Consider the following 12,039-nt stretch of genomic DNA (forward strand, 5'->3'; position numbering starts at 1 on the left):
GAAGGAACAACAGGATTTGTCAGTGATTCACTTCTGTTAGTCTTGGACAAGATGCTCTTTTGGATAAGACAAAGGACACCTGCATGATATGTGTACTTCTGCTCTTTTAGATAGATAAGCTTTGTATAGATAGGCAGCATCTGGACCTCTGTCATTATAGACAGATAACTTTTTGTATAAAAGTTTGCCCAAACCTCTCTGAAGACACACAGCTCTTTTGAAATGATCCTACCTGTGTCAGGCGCCAGAATAGAAGCACGATACAAGAGACTTACTGAGTCTCTTGTGTGTCTTTCTCTAAGTCATTATCAACGCTGTTTGCAGCACAAACCCAAACCCAAACCCACCCCGAGACACCCCCAGCTCCCACGGGAGCCTGCAGAGACCTCCCAAAGGGTCCGTCGGAGGTGCCCAGCTGCCTCCCCACGACCCTTGACCCTTTCCGATGGCCCCACGAGAACTTTACGTATCCCCAGACCCTTTTAGGTGTCCCCAAGACCTCCTCCGTCACCCCCAAAAGCCCTGCCGATGGCCCCAGACCACCTTCAGACGCCGGAAGGAACACACCTGGGAGTCCCGGGCCGGCAGCGACACCGGGACCGGACCCGCTGCGGCGCAGGCGCCGTGTCCATAGCGACCACCGGGACGCTGCACCCCTGGCGCGAGCAGAGCCGGGCTAGGGCGCAGGCGCCGGATCCATAGCGACGCTCGAGTCAAGCTCTCCGCCCTCCGCTCTTCCCCTAAGAATTTTCGAGCATTCAGCGCAGTTAGGCTGCAGAAATTAGCTCACCCAGGGCGGCACACGCCGCGGCACGGCTGCACTGCCGGCCATTACACACCGGGTTGAGCACTGACCTCCCACGGGGCGGTATACGCCGCGGCACGGCTGCACTGCCGGCCATTACACACCGGGTGGCAGCATTGAGCTCCCCCGGGGCGGCACACGCCGCGGCACGGCTGCACTGCCGGCCATTACACACAGGGTGGCAGCATTGAGCTCCCACGGGGCCTCTGGGTACGGTTGAGGCAGCAGCCGCCACCCCCGCAGAGCCCCGCCGGCCAAGCCCGGACACGCCCCCCTCCCCCCCCCAAAAGCCCCGCGCTGCCCCGCCGGTGGCCACCCCCCCAAGCCCCGCGCAGCTCCAGCGGCTGCTATAGAGAAACCCCCCAAAGCAGCAGAGACTGGCACTGACCTGGGACACAGCAGAAGAGCTCCAACCTCTACCAGCCACAACCCTGCACTGAGCCACTTTAAAGCATCTGGCGCCATGCTGGGGGGGGCGGTGCCACGCTGGGGGGGGCGGTGCCACGCTGGGGGGGGCGGTGCCACGCTGGGGGGGGCGGTGCCACGCTGGGGGGGCGGTGCCACGCTGGGGGGGGCGGTGCCACGCTGGGGGGCGGTGCCACGCGGGGGGCGGTGCCACGCTGGGGGGGCGGTGCCACGCGGGGGGGCGGTGCCACGCTGGGGGGGGCGGTGCCACGCTGGGGGGGCGGTGCCACGCTGGGGGGGCGGTGCCACGCTGGGGGGGCGGTGCCACGCTGGGGGGGGCGGTGCCACGCTGGGGGGGGCGGTGCCACGCTGGGGGGGGCGGTGCCACGCCGGGAGGGGCGGTGCCACGCAGGGGGGGGCGGTGCCTGCGTTGTGACCTCACGCTCAGCGTTCCATGGGTTTTATTCCCCTCCAAGACAACACGTTGAGTTCTGAGCAGCTGAGGAGCCCTGGGGAACACCTGTACAGAAACGTTCCTCCAAGAGCTGTCAGAAAAACGTTCGTTCCGCCAGCACTGCCGGCCGTTACACACCGGATGGCAACATTGAGCTCCCCCGGGGCGGCACACGCCGCGGCACGGCTGCACTGCCGGCCGTTACACACAGGGTGGCAGCATTGAGCTCCCACGGGGCGGCACACGCCGCGGCACGGCTGCACTGCCGGCCGTTACACACCGGGTGGCAGCACTGAGCACCTCCCTGGGCGTGGGCAGCAGCCGGGCCCCCACCTGGCTTTTATTTTCCAATGCTAAAAGCCTTTTAGAAGCAGAGAGGGCAGACAGGGGTCGTTTCCAAAGCTTTCTTATGCACCAGTCACTCCAAGCCCTCCCTCTCCAGCTGCAAACCAGAGGTTTGCCTCCGCCTCGCCTCACCCCAGTACTTACACTTTTAAAGATAGTGTGGTCCCCTCGGAGAATTTTCAGCACTTTAGGGGGGGGGCCCCCAGCCCTCGCTCACCTGCTCCTCTGCTGCAGCAGCCCCCTGCCCCACGTGGCAGAACCAGCCCACCCACAATCCCCCCACTCCCTTTGAGTCGCCCCCAAAAAGGCACAAAATAAAGCAAACTGCCCAGCCAGCACCTCCTGCCTTTCACAGCAAGGACTGAACATTGCAGCTTTGGCCAAGACCATCAGCCCAAAGGAAGGCCTGGGCCCTGAGGAACTAAATGCAAGTGAACTATCTGACACCACCACAGTCCTGTGAATGTTGCAAAGCAGTAGTGCATGCGGTATAATAATTCGAAAGTTAAGGGCTGCTCAAGCTTTACACAAAGTATCCTATTCGGTTTTGGGTTCCACTTAACACAAAGTAAAAGTATAAAAGGTCAGAGGGAAAGCCAACTCTACCTCTGAACTACAGCAAGAAATACTGGAATCAAGGGGCCCTTTCTTCTGCTATTAATAGATGAAGAGAACATGAAAACTGATGGGCTAAACCAACAGGGCAAGATTAGAATAACTAGTAGAGAGAACGGAAGATACAAAGCTTCAACTGCATCTGTTTAGCAACGACTCCTACCAGATAACTTCCATGCCATAACTTTGCTGATTTCAAACAAGCCAGCTGGTGAAGCGTCTCGCTCACAGGCGGCCGACGAGGAGACGTGCAGAAGGCAGAGGCGAGGGAACAAGTCCTGAGCTTTGCTGCAGGCTGTCCTGCGGCTTCCCCTACCGACTCTTTCCCGTACACCACCGCAGAAGGAGTTGGGTGAATTTTGTCTCAAACCGGCTCCTAAGACAACCTCCGCTTTTTCCCTGGGTGCCTACGTGGGTGTTGCTTCATCTTTCCCTCACGCTCGGTACGGCATTCGGGTGCAGAGCAAGGCTCTGGACAGCCAAACCGAACTCCTGTGCTGAAGAAAAGGAAGCGGAAGCACAGGCTGAGCCCCTGAGCTCTAAACATTGACTGAGCCCCAGGAAATGCCTGCATGTGCTGGCTGCTGCCACCTCCTCGTTGCCCCGGGCCTGCTCATTGGAGGCTGCCTGGCAAAAGCACCTGCCCCCACTTTCCTCGGCGTTCTTTGAATACCCAGGTTGGAAACCTAAGAGGTAGCGTACTAATTGGAAAGCATGTTCCAGCGGGCGTGGCTGGAGGCTGGGCGCCGCCGCCGCTTTCTCTGCTCCCCGCCCCTCCTTTGCGCGGCCCCTAATCACGTGACGATCGCTGGGCGAGTCTGGGTGCTGCTGGGTTCGCCCTGGGATCGCTGGGCGAGTCTGGGTGCTGCCGGGTTCACCCTGGGATCGCTGGGCGAGTCTGAGGGCATTGGGGTCAGCCTGCAAGAGCTGGGAGAGACAGGAGAACAGCTCGTGAACTGGGAGTAGACTGCTCCCGACCGCGGCAAATCGACACCCACCCCCCCCCCCCCCGCCGCTGGTGTTTCTCGGCCCCCCCCTCGCTGCCGCCCACCCTCAAACCCATAGCAGAGTCCTGCAGCAGGCACAGAGCAACTCCAGAGAGCAGCAGAGTCCACACTGAGCTGATGCGGAGCGGAGAAAGCAGAGGGGACGAGGATTACGCTGGCTAGGTCGGAGCCGACGGGGCGAGGGCGGCGCCATCTTGGGAAGGGCAGGCGCTGTCACGGGGAGGGCGACGCCATCTTGGAAAGGGCAGGCGCTGTCACGGGGAGATCGACGCCATCTTGGGAAGGGCAGGCGCTGTCACGGGGAGGACGGTGCCGTCTTGGTGCCCTCACTTCCGTCTACATGCCCCCAGCCCTCCTTTCTCACCCTCTAAGGCCCTTGAGGTGCTCGCAGCTCGCCTTGAGATGCCGGGGGAGATGTGGCTGGGGGACCCTGGGACTGCAGGACACCCAATACCGGGGTGAGACCACCCCAATCCTGTGGGACCCCAAACCCTGGAACCCCCCCGAGACCTCTAACACAACACCACCACTCCCCGCCCCCTCAGCTGCTTCAGGACCCTCCAGAGACCCCCCCGGAGACCCTCCAGAGGCCGCCAGACACCTCTCGATGCCCACAAAGCCCCTCTAGACGCCCCAGAATACCTCTCTGCGCCTCCCTGCAGAGGCCACTCACACCCTTGGCAGCAGGCGACAGCAAGCAGTACCTGGCCGTGCCCACAAGGTGGGAGCAGTGAGCAGAAGAGCCAGGGGCGCTAGGGACACCGAGACTCCAGCAGTGCCACACAGCAACCCACACGCTGTGGGGACCTGACACAGAGACCCCGAAACCACACTGAGGCACAGACCCCCCCACTCCTCCCTGACCCTCCAGACATGACCCAGGAGCCCCTCCAGAGGTCCCCAGACACCTCTAGATGCTCCCAGAACCCTTCACATGCCCCCAAATTCCCCTTTCATACCCCCAAGCCCACTTCAGATGACAGCAGACCCTCCTTAACAGGCCCCCAGCGCTCAGCAGGTCCGGTGCTGCTGTGCCTCGGGAGCAGATCAGCTGGTCTCCCTGCAGAGCTTTTTCCAGTCAATGAAAAAACAGCACACCACACACACACACGAAAGACAATCCACTGTTTTAATTGAGAGACAGTTGCTATTTCTGCTTCAAACCACACCCCACACCCCCCCGTGGCTCTGCTCAGGATGTGCTTTTCTCCTCTAGAAGCCTTTCTACAGAACAGAGGGGGGTCACGTCAAGGCCTTTCTGCACACAAATCACTGCCCTTCTGCAATCTCTCAATAAGCAGCACCGCTGTTCCTCTGCTGGAACACCTCACACTCACTCTTACACTTGCCCGGGGCTTTCCCTCCCCTCCAAGAACGTCCTGGCATTTCAAACATTTGGCATTTCAGGTCTGCAAGCAGCCTTTGTGGGAGGCTGCCCTCACCCCTCCCTCACTGCTCCTCTGCTGTATCCTCGCCCACCCCCCTGTGGCATCACAGAAGGAAAGACAGCCGAGCGGCTACGCTCCTGTTCTTTTTATCACCCCGAGCCGGGGACAGCCTTCTGGGCAAGGTTTGCAGCTTCAGCACACAGCTGAGCTTTGCTCTCACCCATTAAACCCTTTGGTGGTTTCAGCTTCCCGAGGATGTGTCGGCACAAGTCCTTGTCGGGGCACCGCAAACAGGGAGAGACAAAGCTCCGAGATCCAGGAAGAGGACGGCTGAGCAGACACTCCTAAAGAGAGAAACTTCATCAGCTGAACCTCACACTTCTCCCAGCTTTGCAACAGCAAAGAACTTTGTGAACAACACAGTGGTGCTCCTAAGGAGGTCACCAGCTTGCAAGTTACAGGAGAAATAAAAACCTTTTTATTACAGAAGCACTGGCAAAAATTTACGGACAGGAACAGCAGACGAGGAAATTCTGCGATTGAGCTAACGACAGACATCAGGCCTAGGATCTGGCTACCCTGACAAAGGATGCCAACAGGACAGAGTGAGGCCTCAGCAGCACTCCCAAAAAGCCCCACAGAGAGCCACAGGCTCTGGCCCGTGCCCCACCTACGGGCCGGCCCTCCTGGCAGCAGCGCAACACCACCTCTTCAGGAGCCCAGGGACTGACCTCAGCCCCCTAAGGGCCAGGCAAGGTTGGTTCCTGTTAGCTGCCTAAAGCAGCCTCCCCAGCCCTGCTTACAGGGACCTTGGGCTGCTGCTGGGGACAGAAGGGGGATGGAGGGCTCCACAACTCGTCACACAGACCCCGAGCACAGGGCTGTTAAGCTGACAGGGTGCCAAGGGAACAGGCTGCCATGAAGGCACAGACCCAGGCCCTGAACTACAGGGTGGGTCACCTTGCCGCAGCAACACGACCCAGCGGCTTCGCTGCGTCCGACGAATAAAAGGAGGAAGTTCCACAGGAACAGAAGGGAAAACCTTTTCACTGTGTGTGCCAGAGCCCTGGAGCAGGCTGCCCAGAGAGTTAGTGGAGTCTCTGGAGACATTCAAAACCCGCCCCAGGTGATCCTGCACTGGCACAGGGGTTGGACCGGATGCTATTTTGGGGTCCCTTCCAACCCCTAACACTCAGTGATTCTGTGATTAGCTATGCTGGTGACAGAGTCTCACTGAGTGCTCTTTAAAATGTTTTTCTTTTCTTTCAGCCTAGGAGTTTCATATTTAAATAGACCTTCTGCTCTGTCTTCCCCCTTCCTTCTTCCATCTTGCGTCTAAACACTAGGAGAGCTTGATGAGCTCTATCCTGGGCGTCCCAACGTAACACATCTCAACTGCATACATGGATTTTGTAATCTTTTGCCCCATTGCTCGCACAGGGTGGATTAAGTTCATTACTTAGAGCTTGTCAGGACAGCTGTTGAAGTGTCCTGTGCAATGCAGGAGGAGTTGAATCCCATAGGAAACCACATTACTGTGCTTTGTCAGCCTGGTTATGGTCAGAAACCTCCTTCATTTTTTTTTCTCTTGAACAGATATATCACATGAGTCCCCAGAATTAATTTGCCTCTTCTCATAATTATTTCTTTAAAACTGTCTTAGAAGTGTCTCTGTCCTTCCCTCTCTCTAGATACTGGCCTCCTGAGCCCACGGCAGACTTGCACAGAGCTACTGCGAGCACCACTCTGCACGGCCTCTGGGGGGCTTTCAAGCACAGGCACCCCAGGAGAATCCAAACCTAACCTTGCAGCTGGCCTTAGAGCTCCTCTTTGGAAAACTGTCGCTGCCAGGGCCCACAAACCAACGTCCTCTGTCGGCAAACCGGATGTAAGGGCTGAAAAGTGTCAACGGAAACCGTAATCGGATGGCCCAGGAAGATCCTGCCGGTCTGAACACACCGGACCTGGAATGCACAAAGAAACTCTGTTAACAACTGCCTGTGTGTCTGCTCATAGCTTGAGGAGTAACAGAGCAGAACCAATTCCCAAAAGGTTTTCACTGCGTTCCCAGGGCAAGTAGAGGCTTGCTCTGGCTGTAGTTAATACCTAGAAATTCCTATCAAAATCTTTGCAGCACAACAAGAAAAAAACCAAACCAACCAAACCACAAACTGCTTTATATTATTAAGTAGGAACTCGAAAGCTTACAGGAACTGTGGGGATTTTTTTATGACAAATTATTCCTTTTCTTTTTTTCAGTGAGCAATTGGGTTTCCAACAGCTCCACATTCTGACACCAAAGCACCCCGCTCCGTGTCAGGGCTTGTGGCTGAGGCCGAATACAAATCTGCAACTGGTCCTCAGGCAAAGCAGTTAAGCTCCCTGAAAAAAAAGGAAAGAAAGCAAGAGTGAGTCAACCATAAAAACAAGACCTAACCAAACCCCCAAAGCCATTTTGTCAGGAAGTCGCCTCCACTATCACCCGCCACATGCTGAAATTCCCTTCCCCTGGGGCTCCTGCTTGGCCCACAGCTGGGGAACATAAAGCAAGGCACAGCCCTGTGGGTACCTGCTGCCCTGGAGCCACCAAAACCGGAGCACCCAGTCACTACCAATCCCACAGCAGACCCAAGATACAACAGGGACTCCATAGAGACTCCAAAACCTCACTGAGAACCCCCCAACTCCTTCAGGACCCCCACAGATTCTCCAACTTAGATGCCCACAAAACCCCTTTGGTTGCACCCAAACCCCCCATCTGAAACACCCAGCTCCACTTTAGGTACCCCCAGATGCTTCCAATGTCCCCAGACCCGCTGGTGGACCAGCCCAGAACCCCCTGACACTATCCCAGACCCTTTCAGGGGGCTCCACACCCCTTCTAGATGCCCACAAAACCCCTTCACACGCCAAAAGAAACCTTTACCTGCCTCCAAACCCCACGTGGGGGCCACTTAGCAGCGGGTGGCAGCAACCAAGTCTGTTGCTCTCACCAATTAAACCCTTTGGTGCTCTCAGCTCTCTGACCCTGTGTCAGTGCAAGTCCTTGTCGGCCGGCACCTTCGTCCTGATCCAGGCGGAGAGAGAACTGCCAGGAACACAGCTTCGCCGCTCCGCTTGCGGCACGCCTGCTGCCGAGGGCAGCCTCGTCCGCAGCCTGCCCGAGAGGAACACGGCCCCCGGGGCCGGGGGACACACAAAAGCCTTCCACAAAGGAAACAAGGGAAGTCTCTTGGCCACTCTTCACGTGCCGAGTGCGATTGTCATGCGGAACACACCGCGGCATCTGGAACGAGTTTAAGTCCAGGTCTGTGGCAGCACAGAGGTTCCTGGAATATCCCGGTACATCGATCCACAGGAGGTTGTCTTTCGGTCCCCAGTCTGATGCTTGGCAGCACAGCCATCACACCATTTCTCTCGAGTGCTTTGAACTGACAATTCATGCAGGAGAATAAAACCAAACAGGAGTAAGCAGCTTGGAAAAGAACTTTGATCATCACCGGGCCCAGCAAGAGGACACAGTCTCAGGCTGCACCAGGGGAGGTTTAGGCTAGAGGTTAGGAAGAGGTTCTGCACAGAGAGAGTGATTGCCCATTGGAATGGGCTGCCCAGGGTGGTGGTGGAGTCACCATCTTTGGAGGTGTTCAGGAGGAGACTGGATAGGGTGCCTGGTTGCTTGGTTTAGTTGATTAGGTGGTGTTGGATGATAGGTTGGACACGATGATCTTGAAGGTCTCTTCCAACTCGGTCTGGTCTATTCTATTCTATTCCGTTCCATCCCATTCCAACACCATCTAATCAACTAAACCACGGCACTGAGTGCCTCATCCAGTCTCTTTCTAAACACTTCCAGTGATGGTGACTCCCTGGGCACCACCTCCCTGAGCAGCACATTCCAAAGGCCAATCTCTCTTTCAACCTGCTCTATTCTATTCTATGAAGACCTTCTTCCTAACATCCAGCCTAAACCTCCCCTGGCACAGCTTGAGACTGTGTCCTCTTGTTCTGGTGCTGCTTGCCTGGGAGAAGAGACCAACCCCCACCTGGCTACAACCAGAACTGAGGGGACTGCAATCCTTGCAGCTTCAGCTTTCCTTCTCTGCTACTTCTTTTTTCAGATGGATTGTTTTTCAAAGGGACTGCTGGACAGCAGAACAGGATGGATGGCTGGGCCCCAAGAGCGGTGGGGAACAGAGTTAAACCCAGCCGGTGGCCGGCCGGGCACAAGTGGTGTTCCCCAGGACACCCCTTGTGAGAGAGTGAGTCCAGAGAAGGGCCACAAAGCTGGTGAGGGGTCTGGATAACAAGCCTTACGAGGAGTGGCTGAAGGAACTGGGACTGTTTAATCTGCAGAAGAGGAAGCTGAGGGAATTAAGGTATGGTCTGGCTTCAGCTCTCAACTACTTCCACGTTGAGCAAGGACAGCTTGTACTCACAGAAGGCACTGGCTGCTTGGGTTCAAGGTTCCTGCAGAGCTCAGGCTATCTCTCTTCATTAGTGAGGTCGTCCTGTCACCTAGGCAGAGAGAAGAAAATGCAGCTATGAAATGAGACCACTGGAATCGTGAGACTCGTTCTGTGTGAGACTCCAGGAGAATCCAAACCTAACCTTGGAGCTGCCCTGAAGAGCTCCTCTTTGGAAAGCTCTCGCTGCCGGGCCCCACAAACCCCACACCCTCTGTCAGCAAACCGGATGTACGAGCTGAAGAGTGTCGACAGAAACTGTACGTGGACAGCTCAGGAAGATCCTGCCAGTCCCAGCACACCAGTCCTGGAATGATCAAAGAAAGTCCGTTAACAACTGTCTGTGTGTCTGCTCATAGCTTGAGGAGAACCCCCCAACTCCTTCAGGACCCCCCCAGACTCCCCAACTTAGATGCCCACAAAACCCCTTTGGATGCACCCAAACCCCCCATCTGATACGCCCAGCTCCGTTTTAGGTACCCCCAGACGCTTCTAATGTCCCCAGACCCGCTGGTAGACCAGCCCAGAACCCCCTGACACTATCCCAGACCCTTTCAGGGGGCTCCACACCCCTTCTAGATGCCCACAAAACCCCTTCACATGCCAAAAGAAACCTTTACCTGCCTCCAAACCCCATTTGGGGGCCACTCAGACCCCTTAGCAGCGGGTGGCAGCAACCAAGTCTGTTGCTCTCACCAATTAAACCTGGATGTTAGGAAGAAGGTCTTCATAGAATAGAATAGAGCAGGTTGAAAGAGAGATTGGCCTTTGGAATGTGCTGCCCAGGGAGGTGGTGGAGTCACCATCACTGGAAGTGTTTAGAAAGAGACTGGATGAGGCACTCAGTGCCGTGGTTTAGTTGATTAGATGGTGATGGAATGGAATGGACCGGACCAGGTTGGAAGAGACCTTCAAGATCATCGTGTCCAACCTATCATCCAACACCACCTAATCAACTAAACCATGCAACCAAGCACCCTATCCAGTCTCCTCATGAACACCTCCAAAGATGGTGACTCCACCACCTCCCTGGGCAGCCCATTCCAATGGGCAATCACTCTCTCTGTGCAGAACCTCTTCCTAACCTCTAGCCTAAACCTCCCCTGCCACAGCTTGAGACTGTGTCCTCTTGTTCTGGTGCTGCTTGCCTGGAAGAAGAGACCAACCCCCACCTGGCTACAACCTCCCTTCAGGGAGTTGCAGAGAGCAAGAAGGTCTCCCCTGAGCCTCCTCTTCTCCAGGCTAAGCAACCCCAGCTCCCTCAGCGTCTCCTCACAGGCCTGTGCTCCAAACCCCTCCCCAGCTTTGTTGCCCTTCTCCAGACTCCTTCCAGCAACTCAACGTCTTGCTTAAACGGAGGGGCCCAGAACTGGACACGGGACTCAAGGTGTGCCCTAACCAGTGCCAAGTGCAGGGGCAGAATGACCTCCCTGCTCCTGCTGGCCACACTGTTCCCGATATTGGCCAGGTTGCCAGTGGCCTTCTTGGCCACCCGTGCACGCTGCTGGTCACGACCAGAAGACAGGGATCAGAAGAGTCTTCGGCCAAGCTGTAAACCACTTCCTAACATTCAGCCTAAAACTCCCCTGGCACAGCTTGAGACTGTGTCCTCTTGTTCTGGTGCTGCTTGCCTGGGAGAAGAGACCAACCCCCACCTGGCTACAACCAGAACTGAGGGGACTGCAATCCTTGCAGCTTCAGCTTTCCTTCTCTGCTACTTCTTTTTTCAGATGGATTGTTTTTCAAAGGGACTGCTGGACAGCAGAACAGGATGGATGGCTGGGCCCCAAGAGCGGTGGGGAACAGAGTTAAACCCAGCCGGTGGCCGGCCGGGCACAAGTGGTGTTCCCCAGGACACCCCTTGTGAGAGAGTGAGTCCAGAGAAGGGCCACAAAGCTGGTGAGGGGTCTGGATAACAAGCCTTAGGAGGAGTGGCTGAAGGAACTGGGACTGTTTAATCTGCAGAAGAGGAAGCTGAGGGAATTATGGCGTGGTCTGGCTTCAGCTCTCAACTACTTCCACGTTGAGCAAGGACAGCTTGTACTCACAGAAGGCACTGGCTGCTTGGGTTCAAGGTTCCTGCAGAGCTCAGGCTATCTCTCTTCATTAGTGAGGTCGTCCTGTCACCTAGGCAGAGAGAAGAAAATGCAGCTATGAAATGAGACCACTGGAATCGTGAGACTCGTTCTGTGTGAGACTCCAGGAGAATCCAAACCTAACCTTGGAGCTGCCCTGAAGAGCTCCTCATAGCTTGAGGAGTACCAGAGCAGGAACAATTCCCAAAAGGTTTTCACTGCATTCCTAGGGCACTTGAAGGATTGCCCTGGCTGTAGTTAATACCTAGAAATTCCTATCAAAATCTTTGCAGCACAGCAAGGAAATTGAGGGATGGGAAGGCAATATGTACTTACACGTTAGGCAAGAATTGGCTTTGCAAACTAATCTCTCTAACTGTTGGATATGCACTGAACTTCCTCGAGGCCAAATGAGGACCCCTTTATTTGGGGAAGCCTCAATGAATTGGACTTGGGGGGCATCAGACTGGGTGACTACATCT

At 56.1% G+C, this 12,039-nt stretch overlaps 1 long non-coding RNA gene across 3 annotated transcripts; it reads right to left on the minus strand.

Moving 5' to 3' along the window:
- Positions 1-4,759: 4,759 nt before the first annotated feature.
- Positions 4,760-11,792, minus strand: LOC137448290 (uncharacterized). Of its 3 annotated transcripts, XR_010989040.1 has the most exons (7): positions 11,531-11,792; positions 9,628-9,789; positions 9,456-9,534; positions 7,946-8,450; positions 7,228-7,401; positions 6,824-6,983; positions 4,760-5,363 (listed from the first exon to the last, which is right to left on the minus strand). It is a non-coding gene; the product is annotated as an uncharacterized lncRNA (long non-coding RNA). The 3 variants fall into 3 exon arrangements; XR_010989039.1 differs by having other exon boundaries at positions 9,456-9,789; XR_010989041.1 differs by lacking the exon at positions 11,531-11,792 and adding an exon at positions 10,103-10,267 and having other exon boundaries at positions 9,456-9,789.
- Between the last annotated feature and the right edge of the window lie 247 nt (positions 11,793-12,039).

Source organism: Melanerpes formicivorus, unplaced genomic scaffold (genome assembly GCF_026170545.1).
Source record: "Melanerpes formicivorus ecotype bairdi unplaced genomic scaffold, bMelFor1.0.p_v2 SCAF_24, whole genome shotgun sequence".
Taxonomy (NCBI): Eukaryota; Metazoa; Chordata; class Aves; order Piciformes; family Picidae; genus Melanerpes; species Melanerpes formicivorus.